The 27,640-nt window shown below is 42.4% G+C and overlaps 1 protein-coding gene across 5 annotated transcripts in view; it reads right to left on the bottom strand.

Moving 5' to 3' along the window:
• The window catches only part of ARHGAP24 (Rho GTPase activating protein 24), a 337,318-nt gene that overhangs the window by 170,603 nt on the left and 139,075 nt on the right, over positions 1-27,640 (bottom strand). The window contains exon 1 of one of the 5 annotated variants that reach the window (XM_073340573.1): positions 23,447-23,597. The exons of the other annotated variants lie outside the window; for them this stretch is intronic. The gene's annotated coding sequence lies outside the window, so the exon portion shown is untranslated. Of the gene's footprint in view, positions 1-23,446; positions 23,598-27,640 lie in introns of those variants that run through there. 5 annotated transcript variants of the gene reach the window in all.

The following is a 27,640-nucleotide window of genomic DNA, read 5'->3' as shown; positions in this document are numbered from 1 at the left end:
TGGACACTACAGTGCTAATAAACAATGGTCACATAAACACCACCCTATACCGGAAACCTACTGACCGCTATTCCTACCTGCATGCCTCCAGCTTTCACCCTGACCACACCACACGATCCGTCGTCTACAGCCAAGCTCTGCGATACAACCGCATTTGCTCCAAACCCTCAGACAGAGACAAACACCTACAAGATCTCTGTCAAGCTTTCTTACAACTACAATACCCACCTGCTGAAGTAAAGAAACAGATTGATAGAGCCAGAAGAGTTCCCAGAAGTTACCTACTACAGGACAGGCCTAACAAAGAAAATAACAGAACGCCACTAGCCGTCACCTTCAGCCCCCAACTAAAACCCCTCCAACGCATTATTAAGGATCTACAACCTATCCTAAAGGATGACCCAACACTCTTACAAATCTTGGGAGACAGGCCAGTCCTTGCCTACAGACAGCCCTGCAACCTGAAGCAAATACTCACCAACAACCACATACCACACAACAGAACCACTAACCCAGAAACTTATCCTTGCAACAAAGCCCGTTGCCAATTGTGCCCACATATCTATTCAGGGGACACCATCACAGGGCCTAATAACATCAGCCACACTATCAGAGGCTCGTATACCTGCACATCCACCAATGTGATATATGCCATCATGTGCCAGCAATGCCCCTCTGCCATGTACATTGGTCAAACTGGACAGTCTCTACGTAAAAGAATAAATGGACACAAATCAGATGTCAAGAATTATAACTTTCATAAACCAGTCGGAGAACACTTCAATCTCTCTGGTCACGCAATCACAGACATGAAGGTCGCTATCTTAAAACAAAAAAAACTTCAAATCCAGACTCCAGCGAGAAACTGCTGAATTGGAATTCATTTGCAAATTGGATACTATTAATTTAGGCTTAAATAGAGACTGGGAGTGGCTAAGTCATTATGCAAGGTAGCCTATTTCCTCTTGTTTTTTCCTACCCCCCCCCACGATGTTCTGGTCTAACTTGGATTTAAACTTGGAGAGTGGTCAGTTTGGATGAGCTATTACCAGCAGGAGAGTGAGTTTGTGTGTGTATGGGGGTGGGGGGGATGTGAGAAAACCTGGATTTGTGCTGGAAATGGCCCACCTTAATTATGCACATTGTAGGGAGAATGGTCACTTTGGATGAGCTATTACCAGCAGGATAGTGAGTTTGTGTGTGTGGTTTTTGGGAGGGGGGTGAGGGGGTGAGAGAACCTGGATTTGTGCAGGAAATGGCCCAACTTTATTATCATGCACATTGTGTAAAGAGTTGTCACTTTGGATGGGCTATCACCAGCAGGAGAGTGAATTTGTGTGTGGGGGGGTGGAGGGTGAGAAAACCTGGATTTGTGCTGGAAATGGCCCACCTGATGATCACTTTAGATAAGCTATTACCAGCAGGACAGCGGTGTGGGAGGAGGTATTTTTTCATATTCTCTGTGTATAAATAAAGTCTGCTGCAGTTTCCACGGCATGCATCCAATGAAGTGAGCTGTAGCTCACGAAAGCTCATGCTCAAATAAATTGGTTAGTCTCTAAGGTGCCACAAGTACTCCTTTTCTTTTTGCAAATACAGACTAACACGGCTGTTACTCTGAAACCTAGCTAGATAAACACTATCTGTGAGCACTACAACGTAGCAGGGAACTCGCTGCCATCCTGCCCCTCTTCTGAGGAGTTTGACTGTGTACTGCACTGAGACATCAGTGCTTCATGACAGCCTGGTCAGCGACCTTCTCATCCCTGAATCCAATACAGGACTAGAGGGCAGCCAGCAAGTGCCAGATGCAGCTGCCGAAGTGGCTCTTGTACTCAAACCAGTCCCTGAGGAGGCTTTGCGGCCGGAGAACATTTTGATGCCCCCCATAGGAGCTGCCCACCGCAGAGCCAGCATCAGAAAGACAAAAGGCAGAAGCAGCCCCTGAACTTGATAAGTTTCTAACTCCATGTTTGTTGTTATTAATATATGGAAGAGGGTGTGACATTACACCCCATATTCTTCATAGAAATATTATTATTATATGAATATGGTATAACAAAGATATACTTTATGCAAGATGGGTCTTGTAAGATATCATTGGAAAGGTTATAATTTACTGAATGTGTTTATAATTTACTGAATCCAATTTGTATCCATGTATCATTTTTGTATCTGAAGCTGGAAATATTGACCATGTCTCTGTATTTCAAATGTTCTACGCTGGATGAGGCCAAACCATGTTAGTGGCTTATTGAAGAAATGCACACAAGCACAAGGATTACCCCAGGAACTGTATGCAACGAAAACCTCTCAAAGATAGCTCTGCGCAATGGGAACTGTTTGACCCAAGTCAGACAGCTCCATCCAATGGGAACTGTTTGACCCAGGTCACAACAAAGAAGCTTCCTAGTAAGTGGGGGCGGGGGAGGGGGGGAGAGGAGACACAAAAGAGGGACAATGACAACATGAGCAGTCCTCACTCTCTCTACAACAACACACCTGAAAACACCTGAGGAACAAAGACTGAACTGTGGGAAGTGATGGTCCCAGGCTGGATGGATTTTTAGCCTGTGTAAGAAAACCACTTTGAGGAAGAGGGCAGATTTTTATGAGCTTGTGCTGTGCAGATTTGTCTATACAGCATAAGACAGTATTATTTTGCGTTTATCTCCCAAAAGCGGCGTGCGTGCGAGTGCTGGGGGAGTCCTCTCACACAGAGCTGACTTCAGTCTGTGGCTGCAGCTGCTTGTGGCCCTACTTGTGTGTGTGTGCTGCAAGAGGCTGGAGAGCCTAATTCAGCAAAACAGGGATTGGGAACCCAGGCTGGTGGAGCAGAAGAGGCTCAGTGAAATCCCAATACATCAGGTGGTATCACAGAAGGGGGGTCCAACCCGTCAGAGGAATTTCTAGTTTGTAACCCAATGCAAAATTTATTACAAACTGTGACCAGCAGCATGCATCTGTGAATGGCAAATTCCACGCTAGTGCCCTCATGTAACTCTCACACCAGTACCACATGGAATTCAAAATGGAGAGAAAGATACGCAAACAAGTATTTAAAATTAACTTTTTTTTTTAACGAGAAATTCACACATTTGTGCAGAGATATGCCTTCCCTTATAGTACGCCCAGAGGTGAAAATGGGCCAGTACGGCATACCGGTAAGAAGTGCCCACCGGTACCAGCCTGTACACAGACGACATTAAAGCACTGCTGTGGCAGCACTTTAATGTTGCTGCCCCTTTTGCCCCCTCCTCCCCAGGGCCACCAACAGGGTGGGGAGGGAGGAAGAAAGGGACAGCTGTCCTGGGGCCTGGCAATTCGAAAATGCCTGGGGCTTCCAGCCGCTCCCACAGCAGTGGCCAGAGCCCTGGGTCCTTTAAATCGCTGCCAGAGCCCCAGGCAGCATGGGCTGGCTGGGGGAGGCTGACCCCCAGCCTTGCCCTTCCCCCCGAGGCCCCGCCCCTTCCGGGGGCCTAGAGTCAGCCCCCCGTACCCGTAAGTCTTTTATATTACTTTCATGCCATGCCATATACATTGTGTACATCACAGTATAATGAACTGCCTGTAAACACGAACTGTCCAGAGTAAGTGCATGTGTCACTATCTGAAGTACAGCCGGGGGCTAGTATGCAGTCCAGAAATGGGCCAGGGCAGGGACGGGATGGCTGTTAGTTCTTTGAGAGCATATATTATTGTGTTTGTTTCCATGGAGCCCCTGGGTAGATGCGTTCAGAGCAGCCTACATTGGGAGCCGTATGGAGGCAGTCATCCATGTGGACAGCAATGCACGCAATCTTTGCCATTACACAAGAAAGTCATAGATGTTGTGGAAGCTATTGTGGGTGTTGGCCCCTTTACTGCAAAAAGATTTAAGCAAAGCAATGATATCCATGAAGGAAACTCTGAGGAGACACTAGCTCTAGAAACTAGTTTTCCATTGTAAATTAAGTTATCACCACTACTTGCAAAACTTACTCAATTCCATCTACAATGTCCCAGAGCAGAAGTTTTTGAAAAGTTTGAGGGAAGTCAGACATGGCATTTTAGAGATAGGAGAGAGTTTTAAAAATTAGGTGTTTTCCTTTTCTTGGAAAGGTTCCTAATGTTTATTTGGCTTGTCACAAGTCAAATAGGACTTAATATAGAGCATCCAAACTTGTCTTATTCAGTTGGATTTAATGACTACTGGTACCCACTACACCTTTACAAGAATGGGGGGTTAATTAGTTAGAGTCAGATTCTGCTGGGCCCCCATGCAAATGAACAGGATGGAATGGGCAAGTAGCTTCCTCATTCAGACAGCCCAGGCAAACAGCAGATAGAACTGCTGTCTTTTCCACTGAGGCACAACACCCCAATGGTGTTGATTCACAGGTTGTAAGGCCAAAAGGGGCCTCTCTCCTAATCTAGTCTGACTCCTACATAACACAGACTTAGGACATCCCTGAATTAATTCCTGTTCGAACTGGTGCATAGCTTTTAGGCAACATCTACACTATGAACCAGGGGTGTGATTCCCAGTTCACGCAGACATACTTGCGCTAGTTCTCATCAAACTAGAACACAAGGTGGAGCATGTTAGCTTGATGAGAGCTGGCACAAGTACATCTGAACAAGCTGGGAATCACACCTCTGCTCACAGTGTAGTCATTTCCTTAGAAAAACTTCCAGTCTTGATTTAAAAATTTCCAGCAATGGAATCCACCACTGCCCATGGTAAGTTATGCCAATGGTCAATTCCCCTCACTGTTAAAAATGTTCATCTTCTTTCTACTCCAAATGTCTGTTGCTTTAACTTCGGGTGACCAGATGTCCCGATTTTATAAGGACAGTCCCAATATTTGGGGCTTTTTTTTAATATGGGCTTCTATTACCCTCCACCCCCTGTCCCGATTTTTCACACTTGCTATCTGGTCACCCTACTTTAACTTCCAGTCATTAGATTTTGCTCAACTGAAGAGTCCTCTATTGTCAAATTTTTGTTTCCTGTGTAGGTACATTTTATAGACTGACATCAAGTCATCTCAGAGATGGCCAGCGGTGAAGCAGAACTGGGTAGAACTGTACAGAACCCAGAGAAATATTAGAAAGTCTCTAAAAAGGACCTTAAATAGCTTTTCTTTACCTAAAAATGTTAAAAGTCCTTTATCAGGGCCCTTTCAGGACTATAGGTAAGTCCCATATATCCACTTGACTGCCACTTTACCTTCGTATTAGTACAGCACCTTAATCAAATCCCAGTGAAATCAATAGGAGTCTTTCCATTGACTTCAGTGACCTTTGGATCAGGCTCATGAAACCCCCATTTCTAAACCTAGAGAGCAAAAAGTTGGAACACATTTATGTGTAAAAAAATCTTTTAATGGTGCATGATTGAATCTTTCCTGTCCTGTGCTTAGGCCTGATGTCGTCTGAGAGTAAAGAAAACAACAGTGATATGGCAAATGGTTTTTAATAAAGGGGGCTAATGGAGACACAATAAAGGTCTTCCTCCTGGGACCTCATTTCATCATCACAAACCTGTTGTTCAACTAATTACTGGAGCAGTACCCCGTGTTACTCTGAAGGAAATAAGATGGATTTTCAAAAGTGCCAAAGTGACTTTCAGTGGGACTTATGCTCTTAAGTCACCTAGGCACTTTTGAAAATGCCACCCACAGTCTCCCATAGCACAAGTTCTACAGTAAACTGAATTTGAATAATGGGAGCCAGATCACTTTAATTCATTCACCCCTCTCATTAGTAATTGAAGACAACAATTTTCTCTTAGATGTAGCTTGTAAATGATGTAAACAGCTCATGCTAACAATGTCTCTGCTCTCGACGCTGAATCAATACCACATCAGCAGTTAAAAGACCTGCATCAAATCACTGCTATGTCTGATTAATGGTATTAGGAGGGTTATCTCGGTACACAGATGGAAAGGTCAAAACAAAATTACATTGGATCAATCACAATATTATTGACTGGGAAAGTGTTCCATCGATTGTGTAAGTTTTCTTTTGTGGAATCCCATATCTTGTAATGCTTTGAGTATAAAAGCATAAAGCAACAATAGAAGCTTTCCACACTAATGCTTGACAATAAAGATAAACAAGTACTGCAAAGAAAGGTGGCTTCTTGACGATAAACTTCAATTAAAGCAAAAAAGTGATATAAACTGGCTAATGGTGCATGTGTGTTTATATGAGAGAAAGAGAGGGCTGAACTCTCAGATTCAGATTCCTGAGAGAGGGGAGTAAGCAAAAATGGCTTTATGTCACCTTTATGTCCCTACACCAGCTGAGAATTCCCCAACACCAAAGGAATCCCCAAGCAGATGGTCAATCTGGTTTTCTGCAAGTTTTCCACTACTGGAATGGAAGCAGACAGAATGTCAGCCAGGATCTGACTCAGTTATCTGAATGAACTGTTGGTTTACGAGTTTCCCAGGATTCTTTTCTAAAAGCTGGTGAGCTCATTTATTCACCTTTGAGACTTATGATAAACACCATTGTGAAAGTTGCCATTTTCCCCTCAATAAACAATATTTACTAGCAGATACAGGCTAACGTAAAAATTGATGCCTAAAGTTCGGCTCCTAGAGTTTATACATAGGCACCTAAATTAGTGGCCTAATTTTAAAACATGCTGAAAATCCAGGAGATCCTCTAAGTTTTATTTGACACCCATTTTTCAAACTCTTGGCCAGTCATTTTTTGAGAGAGACTGGTCAAAAAGAAGGAAAGTTTGGGTGATTCCATGTTTAACTGCTCATTCATCATTCTCCTGTGACATAAGCTTCTCCAATGGTCACAACTTGGATTGATTTCTCTTTACTCGTTTGTTTGTTGCTAGAAACCTACTTTAAAAAAGAAAGAAGACAGACAGCTGAAAATCTCCTTTAGGGACCCAAAGCCTGGCTCTCTTGACTGGAGGATCACACAGACTCAGTGCTGTGACATACCTACTATTGTCCAGATTTTCAAAATGTGATGAACAATCACAAATCCCAGTGAAGTCAACTGAAAACCATGGGAGCAGTGTATGGTCAGCAGTTTTGAAAATCGGACTCTATCTTCCTCTGCGAACACAGCTCTGCCTATGGTTTCCCAGTTATTCCATTAGTACTGAAGTGAATCTAATCACTTTGCCATGAATCGTTGAGCTAATAGGTTTTATTGTCTAGGAAGTACTGGGAACAGCTGTTTATTTTAGTGCCATTTAAGTTCATTAAATAGCTGCTACTAAATCATTTTGGGAAAAAATGTTAAAAGATCTGAACTTCCGGAGTGGGAAGCATGGCATACCTAGTTTTTTGCTTGCTTTTATTCAGTTTTCCTGCCATTAAAAGAATATTATAATTGAATCACTGGAAGAGCCTACCAAAAGCCAGTGAGTTTTATCATGCATGAAGCTCTATATAAACATATAACCTTATTAGATGCAGGATAAGAACACAATCATTTCATTTATAAGTATTAACGCCTTGAAAGCTACAAACAGTAGAAATTCAAGTGTCACAAGACTTTCAACAGCTCAATAAATTTTACTGGATTAGTCAGACATTCAGCGAATATCAGCAGGGGTATGAGGGTGCCATTTTTCTAGACATTCACCCACTGTCCTTGGATCACCAAAGCAAATAAATATTTTGTCAGGGCTAGACTGATATCAGAATTATGTGCACATATCTGAGGGCAGGACCTGGACCATATGCTTTTAACTTTTAGGTGACACTGTCATAACTGGTAAATGATTCATACAAATTTAAATTACACTGATGACTTTTTGTCCAGCAATAGCATTTGTAGCTACCAGACATCATTTGTATAATCCAGCTGTTGACAAACATATGACCTTATCCTATGATACTAGATCAAGTCAGTCTCCTTAACAAAACTGAGGTTATATGCATGCAACATTTTGGTTCTACACTTGTGAGATGAATAGTGGCTGTGTGAATGTCTTCAGCTGACTCCGTTCTGCCCTATCGTTTTATTTAAATGTGCTAAGATCCGTTGGACCCTTGAACTGACCATCTGACTTTGGAGAGATGAGGAATAACAGAGGAAGTTGGGCCCTGTTGCAGCAAAGCAGCTAAATAAATGCTTAATTTTAAGCACCTGAGTAGTTCCACTGACTTCATGACTACTCGGGTGCTTAAATGTAGATGTGCTGAAGCTCTTTGCTGGAGTGGGGCCTAAAGGAGGAGCAGAGAGAGAGAGAGAACGAGAGACTCTCTCTTTAATTTTTCAGGTCCTCATAGCCTGTATGACTGTTTGAGGAAACTGGACTTACCCTGTAACACTAACCAAAGGAAATTTTGTTTTGTTTAGTTCTGTTTCATCCCATATAATTTAGAATCAAGAGAAATGTTTCTGTGTTTTATGACTGCAGAAACAATTATAGATAACGGTTCACTTTGAAAAATGAGAGAAATGGTTAGGAAAATGGCATTTTTAGAACAGATAGATTTGAAGAAAGCTGGAGCAGTTTTGATAACATGCTCAAAAAGTCTAGTAGCTGAAAAGTTATTAATCTATCTTACTACCAAAAACATTCTAAATGTATGAAGATATAAGTAATTTGTATTATATTTGTTTTGGGGGGAAAGAAAATATTTTGTATGACTGTTACGAAACTAATAATTATTAAATAGCAGGTGAGATTTTCAAATGCACCCCAGGAATTAAGGAAGAAGAGTCTGTGACAGCCTGTATCCCATGGTCATTCTTTTCACAAGACCATAATAAATTCCATACAAAGTAGGCCTTGTAAAGTATCATCTGAAAATTCAGTCTCCTGAACATTATTGTCCTGGTAAAATGTGCATCAACACTACATGTAAAGTTATAAGATTCTACTGTCTAACATTGCTGTAACATGTTCCAGAGTTAGAAAGACAGGACCAAACTAGTTCTTCAGAGACAAAGACACACTGGTGCCCCAGTCAGATATCAGTTTAATCAATTGGACAATCACCTACATAAATATTAAATACATATTGGCAAAGACAGAGTGCATGGGTTACCATGTAAACAGACGGGCTGTCGTCTAAACCCCAGATGGAGATAATCCTCAAAGAGGGAAGAAGAATATAAGAATGGAGGGGAGGACACAGTTCACCTCTCCCGCTCCCCTCCCCTCAATCTCTACTCATGGCAGCTACAATGCTTGAAAGATAAAGGAAACAACTTTGAATTGGAGAAGGGGTCCTGGCTGGGAGGCATTTCAGCCAGTACAGACTGCTGTAAGCTTATGGCGAGAAAAACCTTTTGCTTTTAAATTCATTTAGCTTGTTCAATTAGGCATTTAGCTTGTGTTTTATCTTTTTATTTTCTTTGTAACCAATTCTGACTTTTATGGCTTATTATTTGTAATCAGTTAAAATCTCTCTCTCTCTCTCTGTAGTTAATACATTTGTTTTATTGTTTTATCTAAACCAGTAAGTTTGGATTGAATTGTTTTGGAACCTCCACTTGAGATAACATAACATTTTCCACTGATGAAATTACTTTGTATGATCTTTTATTGTCCAATGGGTGCTGGGCAGTACAAGATGCACATTTCTGGGGGAAGTTTGGGACTGGGAATTTGCTGGTGTCATCTTGTATGTAATTCATGAGTGACTGGTCAGAGCATTCATGTAATAGAGCTAGGAGTGATTTTGCCTGCTACAGGCTGTGTGTGAACGGGCCAAGAGTGGTAGTTCTCATAGAAAAGCAGTGTAAAAGGCACCCCAGGCTGGAGTATTGAGGGGACAGAGCTGACCAGTGATCCAAATTGTACCCTGGGGAATGTCGGAGTCCCTTTGAATTTCAGTGGGACTTGTGTTCTTAAATTTTCCTTAAGCGTATTTGAAAATTTCCCTGTCCATGTTCACCTGAACATCCTAATAGGCATCTGTTATGTTGTGGGGACAACAGCTTTCTATTCCATACAAGATTTTATATTTTCAATACAGAGTTTACAATGGTTGCAGAGTACAGAGAACTGAGCGCTTCACAAATGAAAGGAGTGGCAAAAAAAGAAAGTAATTTCCTTATGGATGCCGTTTAAGCATAGTACAAAGCTAGTTTGGACCATGATCCTCTATCATTAGAAAATTCTCCAAATCAGTTCTGGGGTCCCAGATTAACAGCTTTTCTCCATACTTCCCTGAGCTCCATTCCAACTGCAAAGAGGCCAACAGACAAATGTCACAACTTAACAGCAAAATGCTGTTTCATGACTGGAAAAAGACAAATTCATGTAATTAACTGAGATAGTTAGAGCATTTTAGTGCATAACAGGGACATACAAATGATCTCCATTTCAAGGTCAATATTAACCAAATGTTACAATGTAATGTTATGTGAAATATGCACTTATTTCCTATTCTAACAATAGGAAAATGCAACATCTCAGATATTATAGGGTGGAAACTGCTATTAGACACTGATTCTTGAAAGGCAGCATCTATACATCTGCCCACATAATGAAGAATTATAAATAAGTGAACAAGTTTGATGCATGGAAGGCTATTGCAGTGCTTTTACTTCTCAGTTAGTCTGAGCTAATCAAACTTGTACCCCTCCAGAGTTTGAAGTCTGATGCAATTGTAAGTGCTACGTCCAAACTTCCTCAGAGTTCAGTCACTATTTATTGTGAAGGCCTGTATTTCATTAGCATAATCATTATAGCAGGTACATTCTTATACACTGTGTCACAATACAATTTAGTAGCTCCAACTGACTTTAGGGTCCCACTATGCTAGAGGTTATACAAACATATAGTGGGATAATCCCTGTCCTGAATCTTATGGTAATGATTCCACTGTCTAGGCCCAAGCAAAGCTATTGATCTCTATGTAGTACTGCCATCCCTTGTGTGTTTTTTAGTGTAATCTTTAACACCGACACTCTATGTTTAAAATACTTCACGTAGCTTTATCTAATCCATCCTGTAAAACACAGGGTGCCAATTACAGGATTTAAAGGGAGCATAATTCTAAACCCACTTTGAAAACCCAAACCCAGAACATAGTCTGTTGTATATTTTCCCCTCTCTTGAATCTAAGTATTTCCATCGTGAGTTTTTTTATACTGTAATCTGCATTAGGCAGGTGTTTTGTGAATGGGATTTATCAATATGATTGGGCTGTCTGGACCTTGGCTAGACAATACAGATTTCCTAGTATTTCATTTTTAATTGGGATATTGGGACTGTACACACTGTAAGCAGTAGCTACAAAGCCATAATTAAATTAATTTAGCATTACAAACTACCCTTCTTTCCCTTAAACTGTACAGAGTGCAACACTGGCTTGTTTGCTATCTCTTGCAGAAAGACACTGTATAGTGTTCAAATAATTTCAGAGCAGAGTGAGGAGGGGTGGGTGGGAGGAGAAAGAAACAAAAAGAAAACCTAACAAAACCTTTCCATATGCATCCAGACAAATTTGGACCAGATTTTCAAGCACGCTCAGAACCTAAATGAAGTGGTCAGATTTTCTAAAGTGCTCAGCAGATCTCATAATCTGTTGAGTTCATTCTGATGCATAAACAGGAACAGAGCTCTTTAAGAAAATCTGCCTTCAGTTGTGAATGCTGAGCACGTTTGAGAACTTGGCCTTATATTTTAGTAAGGCATTTATACTTTCATGATACAAATAATCATGGATATGCATGGAACCATTATCACAAGTATATATAAAGCACCAATTCCAGCCTTTCACCAGTACCAAAAAATAAGTAGACCAATGAACCAGGACAAAGTTTTTAGTGTTTAAAACTGGAGACTATCAGGAGTTATCCTTTACCCTTTTAAAAGGGTGTAGACATCTGATCTGACCCCTACAGGCATTCACAGCTTGATTTAATAGCCTGCATCATGCCAAGACTTACTGAAGCAGATAGGCTACTGCCAGATCCAAAATTAAGATGTGTTGATGTTGATCAGAGGGTTACAAGCCTAGAGCTTTCTGCATTTGTCAAAGACCTTCCTTCTGAAGCTATTTAACAGAATAGCTGTTGTAACACAGGACAGAGCTGAGAACTGACAATATCTCCAGGGATTCCTACAGCCTATCCAATACTATAGACTGCAGAGATTCATAGAAAGAACTACTGTACTATTACAGCACAGTAGATCTTATGTACCAGACAGCTGCCTTCAGTACACGAACCTCGTGCCCTAGGTTTGTTGTGTGGGGGTGTTGTTTTAAGTTAAACTGTTTAATAATGTAGAAAAGGCTCAGAGTATGTCCACACTACGGAATAAGGTCGAATTTATAGAAGTCGGTTTTATATATTCGAGTGTGTGTGTCCCCACAGAAAATACTCTAAGTGCATTAACTCGGCGGAGTGCTTCCACAGTACCGAGGCTAGAGTCGACTTCCGGAGTGTTGCACTGTGGATAGCTATCCCACAGTTCCCGCAGTCTCCGCTGCCCATTGGAATTCTGGGTTGAGATCCCAATGCCTGATGGGGTTAAAACATTGTTGCGGGTGGTTCTGGGTACATATCATCAGGCCCCCCTTCCCTCCCTCCCTCCGTGAAAGCAAGGGCAGACAATCATTTTGCGCCTTTTTTCCTGCGTTACCTGTGCAGACGCCATACCACAGAAAGCATGGAGCCCGCTCAGGTAACCGTCACCGTATGTCTCCTGGGTGCTGGCAGACGCGGTACAGCAACCCATTGCCTTCTGGCAGCAGACGGTGCAGTACAACTGGTAGCCGTCCTCGTCATGTCCGAAGTGCTACTGGCCGCGTCGGCTGGGAGCAGCTGGGCAGACATGTGCGCAGGGACTAAGTTTGGAGTGACTTGACCAGATCATTCTCTTTAGTCCTGCAGTCAGTCCTATTGAACCGTCTCATGGTGAGCAGGCAGGCAATACGGATTGCTAGCAGTCGTACTGTACCATCTTCTGCCAAGCAGCCATGAGATGTGGATGGCATGCAGTCCTTCTGCACCGTCTGCTGCCAGCCAAAGATGTAAAAGATAGATGGAGTGGATCAAAACAAGAAATAGACCAGATTTGTTTTGTACTCATTTGCTTCCCCCTCTCCCCTGTCTAGGGGACTCATTCCTCTAGGTCACACTGCAGTCACTCACAGAGAAGGTGCAGCAAGGTAAATCTAGCCATGTATCAGAGGCCAGGCTAACCTCCTTGTTCCAATAAGAACAATAACTTAGGTGCACCATTTCTTATTGGAACCCTCCATGAAGTCCTGCCTGAAATACTCCTTGATGTAAAGCCACCCCCTTTGTTGATTTTAGCTCCCTGAAGCCAACCCTGTAACTCGTGTCGTCAGTCGCCCCTCCCTCCGTCAGAGCAACGGCAGACAATCGTTCCGCGCCTTTTTTCTGTGCGGACGCCATACCAAGGCAAGCATGGAGGCCGCTCAGCTCACTTTGGCAATTAGGAGCACATTAAACACCACACGCATTATCCAGCAGTATATGCAGCACCAGAACCTGGCAAAGCGATACCGGGCGAGGAGGCGACGTCAGCGCGGTCACATGAGTTATCAGGACATGGACACAGATTTCTCTGAAAGCATGGGCCCTGCCAATGCATGCATCATGGTGCTAATGGGGCAGGTTCATGCCGTGGAACGCCGATTCTGGGCTTGGGAAACAAGCACAGACTGGTGGGACCGCATAGTGTTGCGGGTCTGGGACAATTCCCAGTGGCTGCGAAACTTTCGCATGCGTAAGGGCACTTTCATGGAACTTTGTGACTTGCTTTCCCCTGCTCTGAGGCGCATGAATACCAAGATGAGAGCAGCCCTCACAGTTGAGAAGCGAGTGGCGATAGCCCTGTGGAAGCTTGCAACGCCAGACAGCTACCGGTCAGTTGGGAATCAATTTGGAATGGGCAAATCTACTGTTGGGGCTGCTGTGATGCAAGTAGCCCACGCAATCAAAGATCTGCTGATATCAAAGGTAGTGACCCTGGGAAATGTGCAGGTCATAGTGGATGGCTTTGCTGCAATGGGATTCCGTAACTGTGGTGGGGCCATAGACAGAATCAATATCCCTATCTTGGCACCGGAGCACCAAGCCGCCGAGTACATAAATCGCAAGGGTTTTCAATAGTGCTGCAAGCTCTGGTGGATCACAAGGGACGTTTCACCATCATCAATGTGGGATGGCCGGGAAAGGTACATGATGCTCGCATCTTCAGGAACTCTGGTCTGTTTCAAAAGCTGCAGGAAGGGACTTTATTCCCAGACCAGAAAATAACTGTTGGGGACATTGAAATGCCTATATGTATCCTTGGGGACCCAGCCTACCCCTTAATGCCATGGCTCATGAAGCCATACACAGGCAGCCTGGACAGTAGTCAGGAGCTGTTCAACTACAGGCTGAGCAAGTGCAGAATGGTGGTAGAATGTGCATTTGGACGTTTAAAGGCACGCTGGCGCAGTTTACTGACTCGCTTAGACCTCAGCGAAACCAATATTCCCATTGTTATTACTGCTTGCTGTGTGCTCCACAATATCTGTGAGAGTAAGGGGGAGACGTTTATGGCGGGGTGGGAGGTTGAGGCAAATCGCCTGGCTGCTGGTTACGCACAGCCAGACACCAGGGCGGTTAGAAGAGCACAGGAGGGCACGGTACGCATCAGAGAAGCTTTGAAAACCAGTTTCATGACTGGCAAGGCTACGGTGTGAAAGTTCTGTTTGTTTCTCCTTGATGAAACCCACCGCCCCTTGGTTCACTCTACTTCCCTGTAAGCTTACCACCCTCCCCTCTCCTCCCTTCGATCACCGCTTGCAGAGGCAATAAAGTCATTGTTGCTTCACATTCATGCATTCTTTATTCATTCATCACACAAATAGGGGGATGACTACCAAGGTAGCCCAGGAGGGGTAGTGGAGGAGGGAAGGAAAATGCCACACAGCACTTTAAAAGTTTACAACTTTAAAATTTATTGAATGCCAGCCTTCTTTTTTTTGGGCAATCCTCTGTGGTGGAGTGGCTGGTTGGCCGGTGGCCCCCCCACCGCATTCTTGGGCGTCTGGGTGTGGAGGCTATGGAACTTGGGGAGGAGGGCGGTTGGTTACACAGGGGCTGTAGTGGCAGTCTGTGCTCCAGCTGCCTTTGCTGCAGCTCAACCATACACTGGAGCATACTGGTTTGGTCCTGCAGCAGCCTCAGCATTGAATCCTGCCTCCTTTCATCATGTTGCCGCCACATTTGAGCTTCAGCCCTGTCTTCAGCCCGCCACTTACTCTCTTCAGCCCGCCACCTCTCCTCCCGGTCATTTTGTGCTTTCCTGCAGTCTGACATTATTTGCCTCCACACATTCATCTGTGCTCTGTCAGTGTGGGAGGACAGCATGAGCTCAGAGAATATTTCATCTCGAGTGCGTTTTTTTTTTCTTTGTAAGCTTCACTAGCCTCTGGGAAGGAGAAGATCCTGTGATCATTGAAACACATGCAGCTGGTGGAGAAAAAAAAGGGACAGCGGTTTTTAAAAAGACACATTTTATAAAACAGTGGCTACACTCTTTCAGGGTAAACCTTGCTGTTAACATTACATACATAGCACATGTGCTTTCGTTACAAGGTCGCATTTTGCCTCCCCCCACCGCGTGGCTACCCCCTCAACCCTCCCCCCTCCCTGTGGCTAACAGCGGGGAACATTTCTGTTTAGCCACAGGCAAACAGCCCAGCAGGAATGGGCTCCTCTGAGTGTCCCCTGAAGAAAAGCACTCTATTTCAACCAGGTGACCATGAATTATCTCTCACTCTCCTGAGGATAACACAGAGAGATAAAGAACGGATGTTGTTTGAACGCCAGCAAACATACACTGCAATGCTTTGTTGTACAACGATTCCCGAGTACGTGTTACTGGCCTGGAGTGGTAAAGTGTCCTACCATGAAGGACGCAATAAGGCTGCCCTCCCCAGAAACCTTTTACAAAGGCTTTGGGAGTACATCCAGGAGAGCCGCGAATGCCAGGGTAAAGTAATCCTTTCACATGCTTGCTTTTAAACCATGTATAGTATTTTAAAAGGTACACTCACCGGAGGTCCCTTCTCTGCCTGCTGGGTCCAGGAGGCAGCCTTGGGTGGGTTCGGGGGGGTATTGGCTCCAGGTCCAGGGTGAGAAACAGTTCCTGGCTGTCGGGAAAACTGGTTTCTCCGCTTGCTTGCTGTGAGCTATCTACAACCTCATCATAATCATCATCATCTTCTTCGTCCCCAAAACCTGCTTCCGTATTGCCTCCATCTCCATTGAAGGAGTCAAACAACACGGTTGGAGTAGTGGTGGCTGAACCCCCTAAAATGGCATGCAGCTCATCATAAAGGCGGCATGTTTGGGACTCTGACCCGGAGCGGCCGTTCGCCTCTCTGGTTTTCTGGCTTGCCTCAGCTCCTTCAGTTTCACGTGGCACTGCTTCGGGTCCCTGTTATGGCCTCTGTCCTTCATGCCCTGGGAGATTTTGACAAAGGTTTTGGCATTTCGAAAACTGGAACGGAGTTGTGATAGCACGGATTCCTCTCCCCATACAGCGATCAGATCCCGTACCTCCCGTTCGGTCCACGCTGGAGCTCTTTTGCGATTCTGGGACTCCATCATGGTCACCTGTGCTGATGACCTCTGCATGGTCACCTGCAGCTTGCCACGCTGGCCAAACAGGAAATGAGATTCAAAAGTTCGCGGTTCTTTTCCTGTCTACTTGGCCAGTGCATCTGAGTTGAGAGTGCTGTCCAGAGCGGTCACAATGGAGCACTCTGGGATAGCTCCCAGAGGCCAATACCGTCGAATTGTGTCCACAGTACCCCAAATTCGAGCCGGCAAGGCCGATTTAAGCGCTAATCCACTTGTCAGGGTGGAGTAAGGAAATCGATTTTAAGAGCCCTTTAAGTCGAAATAAAGAGCTTCATCGTTTGGACGGGTGCAGATTTACATCAATTTAATGCTGCTAAATTTGACCTGAAGTCCTAGTGTAGACCAGGGCTCAGATAGTCTCCATGTAATTCTGAGAGTTACCTTTAAGGGAACACAAGGAAACAGAACACCTAGATTTGCGTATGGGAGAGAGCCAATAAAGAAGGCAACTTGTTGGGAAGCAAGACAGCAGAGCAAAGATGCCTAGAGAAAGCAATTGCCTTAGGTACAGGGCTTGGGGTAAGATGCACAGGTCAAGGGCCTGTTATAAAAAAAAATTGAAAAGACAATTTCAGATACATTTTTCAAGCACCATAACTTTAAAACTCCTTTTCCAATTTCTGTCAGACTACCAGAGCGGGTAGGGGGAAAGTAACTGTTACCAGGGATGAAATGCAGGACATTTTCGGAAGATCAGTTTCTTTTTGCATGGAAGCCGGGGGGCGGGGGAGAGGGGGAGCTGATATTTGAAAATTGAGCTTAAAAGGTTGATACTAACTTCCTGTTTGACTTTGGGCAGCTATCACAGCTCTTCTATACCATAAGGAGACCATGCCTAGGCACAGCGGCCCACAGGTGTATAATATATCAAGTTCAACGGAGTTTAATATGCCTTAAAAACCAGTAAAGTCTTATTTTTAAGTATCCACTTTAATAGAAACAGACTTTTTTTCCCCCAATTTACTGTTTGATTCTAAAACCAACTCTCACACCGTGTACTGTTTTTGACTGTTCTGTGTATGGCAAATTCCCTAGAGTGGCGGTTTTCAATGTTTTTTCATTTGTGGACCCCTAAAATTTTTGAATGGGGATGTGGACCCCTTTGGAAATCTTAGACATAGTCTGGGCACCCCTAGGGGTCCGTGGGCCACAGATTGAAAACCACTGCCCTAGAGCAAAGACTAGTCTCTTCCCCGACTGACAGATTCTTTCTGTTCATGAGAAATAATTCCCTTCTACTCCTGAGTCATAGCTGCAGCCCTGAACTTTGTTGGGACTTCTCATTATAAGACCACCCCCTCACACCTCTATTACCTAACTAGAACAGGAGTTAAAACAAAAACAAAAAAAACAAACAAACAAACAAAAACCATTCAGCTTGAGTTGTTTTTCACAGTACATGATTACTGTATGTTCTGTTTTTCTGGGACTTCAAAGCAGCCCCGGACTACAACAGATTTGAAATACTACTGTCACTGTGTTACTTGTTTTGGTTAAAAGGCAGCATGGAAAATATTACAACATTTTGGGGCGTTGACGGTTACCTGGAAAGTATTTTTTATACAACTTAAAGTAGGGGGAAGTCAGCAGCACAAGGTAACTCAATTTTAAAACCACGTTTATATAAAACCTTTCACTTACACAGATCAGTCAATTTTTATTTCAAAGTTGGTGAGGGTTTTTTATTTAAATTTAAATTGAACAGTCTACTTACTTACTTTGCTTATAAGGTTTTAGGTTTGGCGGGGGGGGGGAGGTTGTGGTGATGGTGGGGAGGGGCTTATAAAGAAAGATTTATTTGTCTGTAAGAGAAAGACAGATGATGGGATAAGTGGGCCCTCCGGAAGGCATCACTAGCTGTCCACATCACCGGGTTAATGTTTAGAAAAAGAGAAGTTTGCAAAGCAACCATCAAATAGCTCATTGTGTTTCTAATATTTTATTCTCTTAAGATTTCTGTTTTAAGGCCTGATCCAACATCAGTGGAATCAGTGGACGACCATTGACTTTGATAAGCCTTGGATCAGACACGTATAGAGGGAAGGATTGTCAGACATCTGGACTGCAATTTTACAATACTTTTTGAAGCCAACTGCAGTTTTTGGGCCAGATCCTCAGCTGATATAAGTCAACCTAGGTCCAATTTATATCAATTGAGGATGTGACCCAGAATGTGCATATTTGAGAATGGATTGGGGACCCTTGTGTTTATAGATAGAGCCCTGCACGATACAAAATTTGTATCTGCATCTGATACGCAATCTGCAAAAATGATCCACAGAAATCTGCAGATTTTCAGGGCTTCAGATATAAAATTTGGATCCGCATCCATCCACAATCAGCAAAAATGGTCTGCAGATGTAAAGGAATATCCGTGGATTTGCAGGGCTTTATTTACAGACTGTGACTGAACAGTTTCCAAATGCCTTCCATCTGATCAAGAAGACTCAAAAAGAGATGGAACTTTGTGTGAATTCTCTCTGTAGCCATAGAATTTGGAAAGATCATTTTATTTTCTTTCTGAAGTCTACACAAGTACCGACCCCAAATAATCTCCTATTATCGTCTCCTCATTTCACTACTGCACAGACAGAAATCAGGAACAAAATGAAGCCTCCTGGAATGATTATTGTAACTCTTTGAACAGACAGTATACTTAGAACAGACAAGTCTAGTGAGAAAAAATAGTTAAAACTGTCCTATAACTCAAAAAGAAAAGGAGTACTTGTGGCACCTTAAAGACTAACCAATTTATTTGAGCATAAGCTTTCGTAAGCTACAGCTCACTTCATCGGATGCATACTGTGGAAAGTGTAGAAGATCTTTTTATATACACAGAAAGCATGAAAAAATACCTCCTCCCACCCCACTCTCCTGCTGGTAATAGCTTATCTAAAGTGATCACTCTCCTTACAATGTGTATGATAATCAAGGTGGGCCATTTCCAGCACAAATCCAGGGTTTAACAAGAACGTCTGAGGAGGAGGGGTGGTAGGAAAAAACAAGGGGAAATAGGTTACCTTGCATAATGACTTAGCCACTCCCAGTCTCTATTCAAGCCTAAGTTAATTGTATCCAATTTGCAAATGAATTCCAATTCAACAGTTTCTTGCTGGAGTCTGAATTTGAAGTTTTTTTGTTGTAATATAGCAACTTTCATGTCTGTAATCATGTGACCAGAGAGATTGAAGTGTTCTCCGACTGGTTTATGAATGTTATAATTCTTGACATCTGATTTGTGTCCATTTATTCTTTTACGTAGAGACTGTCCAGTTTGACCAATGTACATGGCAGAGGGGCATTGCTGGCACATGATGGCATATATCACATTGGTGGATGTGCAGGTGAATGAGCCTCTGATAGTGTGGCTGATGTTATTAGGCCCTGTGATGGTGTCCCCTGAATAGATATGTGGGCACAGTTGGCAACGGGCTTTGTTGCAAGGATAGGTTCCTGGGTTAGTGGTTCTGTTGTGTGGTATGTGGTTGCTGGTGAGTATTTGCTTCAGGCTGGGGGGCTGTCTGTAGGCAAGGATTGGCCTGTCTCCCAAGATTTGTGAGAGTGTTGGGTCATCCTTCAGGACAGGTTGTAGATCCTTAATAATGCATTGGAGGGGTTTTAGTTGGGGGCTGAAGGTGACGGTTAGTGGCGTTCTGTTATTTTCTTTGTTAGGCCTGTCCTGTAGTAGGTGACTTCTGGGAACTCTTCTGGCTCTATCAATCTGTTTCTTCACTTCCACAGGTGGGTATTTAGTTGTAAGAATGCTTGATAGAGATCTTGTAGGTATTTGTCTCTGTCTGAGGGGTTGGAGCAAATGCGGTTGTATCGCAGAGCTTGGCTGTAGACGATGGATCATGTGGTGTGGTCAGGGTGAAAGCTGGAGGTACGTAGGTAGGAATAGCGGTCAGTAGGTTTCCGGTATAGGGTGGTGTTTATGTGACCATGGTTTATTAGCACTCTAGTGTCCAGGAAGTGGATCTCTTGTGTGGACTGGACCAGGCTGAGGTTGATGGTGGGATGGAAATTGTTGAAATCATGGTGGAATTCCTCAAGGGCTTCTTTTCCATTGGTCCAGATGGTGAAGATGTCATCAATATAGCGCAAGTAGAAAAGGGGCGTTAGGGGATGAGAGCTGAAGAAGCGTTGTTCTAAATCAGCCATAAAAATGTTGGCATACTGTGGGGCCATGCGGGTACCCATAGCAGTGCCACTGATCTGAAGGTATACATTGTCCCCAAATGTAAAATAGTTATGGGTAAGGACAAAGTCACAAAGTTCAGCCACCAGGTTAGCCGTGACATTATCGGGGATAGTGTTCTTGACAGCTTGTAGTCCATCTTTGTGTGGAATGTTGGTGTAGAGGGCTTCTACATCCATAGTGTCCAGGATGGTGTTATCAGGAAGATCACCGATGGACTGTAGTTTCCTCAGGAAGTCAGTGGTGTCTCGAAGGTAGCTGGGAGTGTTGGTAGCGTAGGGCCTGAGGAGGGAGTCTACATAGCCAGACAATCCTGCTGTCAGGGTGCCAATGCCTGAGATGATGGGGCGCCCAGGATTTCCAGGTTTATGGATCTTGGGTAGTAGATAGAATATCCCAGGTCAGGGTTCCAGGGGTGTGTCTGTGCGGATAGAGACTGGGAGTGGCTAAGTCATTATGCAAGGTAACCTATTTCCCCTTGTTTTTTCCTACCACCCCTCCTCCTCAGACGTTCTTGTTAAACCCTGGATTTGTGCTGGAAATGGCCCACCTTGATTATCATACACATTGTAAGGAGAGTGATCACTTTAGATAAGCTATTACCAGCAGGAGAGTGGGGTGGGAGGAGGTATTTTTTCATGCTTTCTGTGTATATAAAAAGATCTTCTACACTTTCCACAGTATGCATCCGATGAAGTGAGCTGTAGCTCACGAAAGCTTATGCTCAAATAAATTGGTTAGTCTTTAAGGTGCCACAAGTACTCCTTTTCTTTTTGTGAATACAGACTAACATGGCTGTTCTCTGAAACCTGTCCTGTAACTGGGAGAGAGCAAGCATGCATTCTCCAAAATCAGACTGACCCTCAATGTAATCTAGACTCTACAGCAAGAAAGTAGCACTGAGTTACATGCAGGCTTCATATACACACAATTAATTTTTTGGGACTAAGTTTTCCTTTGATACCATCAACACTTGCAGGAGACAAAAGCACACATGATTTACCAGCTTCCCCTGCCTTCCTCCCTTGAAGGAAGTTTGAGAATATTTGCGATTACAGATATATAACTTTTTTGATAGTTTTGAATATGGTGTCAGATGAGTCATTCATCTGCAACCTCTTGCTTAAAAAGATCAAAAACAACATCTCAAATATGAATGAACCTTCAAATTCTCATTGGTAGGGTTGTCTCCTGCCCGCATTGAATCGGTTTATATCAGCCATTTGTTCCAGTCTTCCTTTCCTGAGAATAGCAGCAAGACTTTATTCTGACTAATGCCTTTAGAGCAGGTGTTCTCAAACTGGGGGTCGGGACCCCTCAGGGAGTCGCGAGCTGGCAGCCTCCACCCCAAACCCTGCTTTGCATCCAGCAGTGTTACATGGTGTTAAATATGTAAAAAAGTGTTCTTAATTTATGGGGGGGGGTGGCGTGTCGCACTCAGAGGCTTGCTATTTGAAAGGGGTCACCAGTACAAAAGTTTGAGAACGACTGCTTTAGCGTGTCAGCCATTCTATAAAGCATGTCCCACCATGTCAGTGAGCTGGGCAATGGGACACTGGTCAGGATCTAGACGGCGGAATAATCGAGTGACTGGGACACAGAACATCTTCAAAATAGTTTTTAGCATATTGCATTGTTTCAGCAGAATTTACATTTTGATAATCAAAATTCAGTGAACCAAATGCCTCCCTGGGGTAACACTGCTGGTTTCCTAGAAAGGACTTAATTGCTCATCTTTAATTTCTCTATGCAAAGTAATCATAAACAATAACAAAATCAGCAACAGATCACTGCTGCCAAACCCAGAGCTGGGAACTTTTGTACAGATTAAAAAGGAGTTTCTCTACTTGAAATTCCTCCAAGATACTGTGCATGCAACTAAGAGACCTTATTGCTATGAAACAAACCATATTTCTGGATGAGTTTATAAGTTACAGCAAAAAAGTCCAAATTCTGCCCTCGGTCCCACTAAAATAAATTCAGTGACAGCTCTAAATTCTGAGGGTGAAATCTGGCTCAGAATCTATCAGTGTTCTCAAACAGCAAGCTACATTTTGATGAAAGGTATTTGAATCTAAATCAGACAGGTTATATAAAAGTTGGATGAATGATACCATATTTTAATATTATATGTGTGTATACATATTAAAATTCACACACATATTTTAGAGAGCATAGGAAAGAGAACAAAGCGTGACTTCTGATAAAATACCATGGTTACTGCTCATGTGGAATTCTGAATCAATTATGTAGACCTGACCAACAGGTATGCAAATAAAAGTAAAACAATCACATTTATAAAAGGATCATCAGATATACTATCTCTTTCTCTCAGTCAACACCTGCCTGCCCATATAAATATACAAATTGCAGTTGCAAATAAAAAAAATACCAATCTCTGTTCCAAACTATCCAATCTCTGTTCCAAACTATCTCAACAACACACTGGTCAGACAAGGCAGGAAAACTGAGCCAATGATACTATACCTGAAACTAACTTCTGGGAGGAAAAAAAGCATCAGTGCAAAACTAAGTGTGTATACACTAGATTGTTAGAACGGTTAATATACTAGCCCACAAAGCATGAACTTTAAGACACAGATTAAAAAGTAATAAATACAGATGTGTCTTAACATAAGGATATCTACTCACCTTAGTGCCTGCATGTTAAGCCACTTCACTCTCTGTCATTTGCTTACATGAGCATCAAGTACATTGGCAAAAGCTTATTAGATCACATGATGAAAAGCTTAACAGAATAGCTGACATAATGCATTCCCAAAAGCAATAAAGGCTCACTGGAACTGACAAGCAGGAGTGAGAGTCTGTTGTAGAGAAGCACGTTAGTAGGGTGATGACAGAGAGGGCTGGGCATAGTGAAAGATTACAGAACCATCATATGGTGGTATGCAGCTCTCACCAGCCTTATCCAGGTAGGGTTTCATTAACAGCACTAGTTGCTGTGGGCATTGCAGCTGCCATGGCAGGAAGCTGCAGATGGAGTGTTGTGGTATACTTTCCTAGCAAAGTACATCACCAACAGTTAAAGAGAGACATTAATGTTGTCACTCATTTTTATATCACTCCCAACGTTACAAAGTCATAGGAGCTCGGAGAAACCAAGAGATTTGTTCAAGACAGCAGCAACTTTTCTGCTGTACTTGGAATTGTATAAAACAACTGTGCAGTAAACAAGAGTCATGGTCCTAGGCACTGAAATGCTAGGATAAAAATTCTCATTTCAAACAGGATGGAAGTTCTCTGTTTCACACAGTATTCTGCAGAAGTCCCACATGTGGAATTCCATTTCCACTGTCATGAATTTTTGTGTAGCTCCCTGGTGTTCACACTTGGTCGGTGAGATCAGGCAATTTAGTAAAAGCAAATCAGTATTCCTATGAATACTGCAAAAGGAACTGGGAGGTAATGCAATGACAGACTTTTGGGTAACTTGGAGGATGAAAATACTTCTGACACTAAGGCAGGCAGAGCAGGAATGAGGAGATAAAAGCTGGTCAGAAATAAGTGTTGCAGTCCCTTCCCCTAGTGGTACAGTGAGAAAGCTGGAATAGACCAGCATAAGTACAAGGAGAGCCAAAGGCCTGGTTACATGACCATTAGGATGCTGCTATAATACAAAGTTGACAATGAATTGGAAGCTGCAGCAGCAAAGTAACCAGGGCTTTGGGCTAACAGCTTGGCATCACATCAGGGACAAAGCTTTATCTGTTTACAAGCTGTTTCTGTTGTCTGGTCACCCACTTCAGCAGGGGATTAAGAAACAGATTTTTGGAAGCTGGTCTCTATTTATAGATTAGTCTCAGAATGCTCACCAAGACAACACCACAGTATAAACAAGCACATGCCTGAGCATGGTATACTTAAGGAAACACAAGCTTGTCAGTTCAGAAGATGGTGTTCTTTATTTTGCTGAAGAACAAAGCATTTATGTGGGGCAGAGAGAGGTCAGCCGTCTCTCTCTCCTTTTGATAGTGGAAAAAGTCCATCTCTTGTTAAAATTTCTTTAAGAAAGCCTGGAAAAAATATGTTCTGTCATGATTGGCCATCATAATATTTAAATAGAGTGACCAGATGTCCCACTTTTAAAGGGACAGTCCTGTTTTTTGGGACCTTTTCTTATATAGACACCTATTACCCTCTACCCCGTCCCGTTTTTTTCATAGCTGCTATCTGGTAACCCTATATTTAAATGAATGGCGTATCCACTACAAGAACTGGCATACGACCTATAAAACAATCTCCCCATCACTTAACATAACGGAATAGAGATTAACACTGAAACTGTGAAAGAGAACCAGAATTTTCCTCACCATTAGAGCTGTGCAAAACTCAGATGTTTTGCTTTTCAGCCACTTGTGTTGGGAGAAGGGAGGGAGAAATTGGAAGAATTAAACTGCATTATTTCATGTTTACCCTGCCTTCATGGCATCCAAAAATACGCTGGGCCAGATCCAACTCTAAGGGGATGGATCTCCAGTTACTTCAAAGGAGTCTCTTCCCAATTACACCAGGGTTGAATTTGGCCTGCTACCCTTTAGTTAACAAAGAGTTCAAAATACATTTATTAGATGCTTTAAATGTAGATCCTAATTATAGGATATTAATAATAAAATGAACAATTATGGTAATGAGTACATAGAAATTATAAATTAGGTATAACTTCACTTAAGTCAATGGCACTGCACTCGTGACATGGCTGAATTTGCCCTATAGAACAAAAAACTCAAAGCACTTTTAAAAAATATTATCCCTTTTTTATGGGACAAGTAATCTGAGGCACACAGCACTTATATGACTTGCCCAACGTTATGGTATGAGTCAGTGGAAGAGACAGGAACTATACTCAAGTCTCCTAAGTAATGATCAAAGTTTTACCACTGTGTGACAAACACTATCTTCTTACACAGTAGTTAAATCTCTGTAAGCATAGTGTTATCAGTCAAATGGCATTTACTATTGAAAAACTGATCAAATCTCAGTCCAATCCTTATTTGAGAAAGGTAATTTGAGAACTAAGCATTCATATCATTTCCAGAAAGGAGTTTTTAACCTATTTATTTTTAAAGAATGTGCTGATATTGAATTGGAGCTGTTCAGGATATAGGCAGAAGAAGTTAAAAGACCTAATGTTTAAAAAAGCTGCAGCCATAACGGTACTTAAGGTCAAACAAATAATCATACTTCGTGAACAAAAACCTAAGTTATCCAGTCTCTGGTGTTGAAACTTACTGCCAGATGTCTTTGAATTGTGGTTTTATCACTGAAGTTCCAAGAGAGGAAAAGCACTTTCAAGTGAAAAACAACTTTTACATTTTTCCTCCCCCATCATCCCCATGTGTAGACACAGCTGTGTTTGACACACAATAAATCCACACACACACAGACACACACATACCCCTCTTTTGCAAAGAAATTCACTTCTCTGGAGATATATTGGGTTTTAAAAGATGTTTTGCCTGCACTGTAAGGAAAAGAGCCCTTAGGGAATGCTCTTAATGGCTTTCAGTGCATTGAAGTCTAACTTTCTTTTAACAGGGCTTTTAACAGAAGCTCCCAAATATGCATTCAGTTTTAACACAGCAATTATTGTATTTTAAATAAAGATTGGCTGGGTATCACAAACTTTTCCTGAAGGGTAATGTGGAGCCACAATAAATAGATTTATAGTCTCTTGGGGTACAATTCTCTTGGATTTGCATGGACTGCCTCTAGATACACATAGGGAGAACAAAATACTGGAGTGAAGATATACTGTGCACATTCAGAACACCAACCACAGCATCAACATTCAGGGCCAGTATCACAGTATCCAGGTCACCTGTTTCCTTCTCTTCTCTGCTGTCCTTTCCCTTTCTCTCTATGATAGTAGCTCTGAGTGCCAGGGTAATGTGTGTAGGATGATTACAGTCATTCCCTTATAACTAACTAGATAACTGATTTTATGCTGTAGCAGTAACTCCACTGTAATCATGATTTTCAATAATTATTGTTCTAATGATGCAACTGTCTTAATGCATTTGTATTAAAAGCATGTGAATACATAATTGTAATCAAAACATTGAATTTTAATTATAAAATCTTGGATCTGTCAGAAAGAAACCAAAGATAAATGCTTATTTTGTAGTTATGATACAAAATACAACAAGTTTCACGAGCTCACTTCTGTATCACAAGAGCAGTTGAACATTTAGGCTCTGCTTTTGTATTGTTTATGCAACACTTGATTTAGTCACACCCCTTCTTAAACACATACCACTATCTGGAAATAATACCTATTATTTCAAGGAAATGAAGCCTCAACTACAGTTATCTGAAATGTTGCACATCATAACTCTTGAAACTATCTGATCCACTCTATTTTCAACAGCAAGATAAAACAAGCACAGGAAAGGAAGAAGGTGGGAGAGTGAGGAGATCTAAGCATTACCCAACACCTGTAGCTAACAGGCACCTGCCTGCTTCCTGCAGCTTATCTGCAATATATGTCCAATGTGGAAATAGATGTCCAGTAAACAGACTGACAAAACATCTTGGAGCAGCTAAAGTGGCAATGGTTTCAAACACACAACTCTTCTCAAAACCATGACTTCTCTGCATTATCCAAAACAGAACAGATGGAACCTAAATATGTATGTCTATTTATTTTGGTCCCACGATAACTTTGCAGTAAAAAGCAGTCTGCTCTTCTTGCCAGGTTACTTTGTCAGTTCTTATTTTGAGATACATATAAAAAACACCACCACCCTGATTCTGACTTTTCTTGTACTAGTTCTATTCCGGTGTGGTTCCTTTATCTTCAATGGAAGTTATACTCCTGATTTACAC

The sequence above is a fragment of the Lepidochelys kempii genome, chromosome 4, assembly GCF_965140265.1.
Source record: "Lepidochelys kempii isolate rLepKem1 chromosome 4, rLepKem1.hap2, whole genome shotgun sequence".
In the NCBI taxonomy this organism is placed as follows: Eukaryota; Metazoa; Chordata; order Testudines; family Cheloniidae; genus Lepidochelys; species Lepidochelys kempii.
Note: the sequence above shows the minus strand (reverse complement) of the source record. Positions and strands in the feature narration are given on the sequence as shown.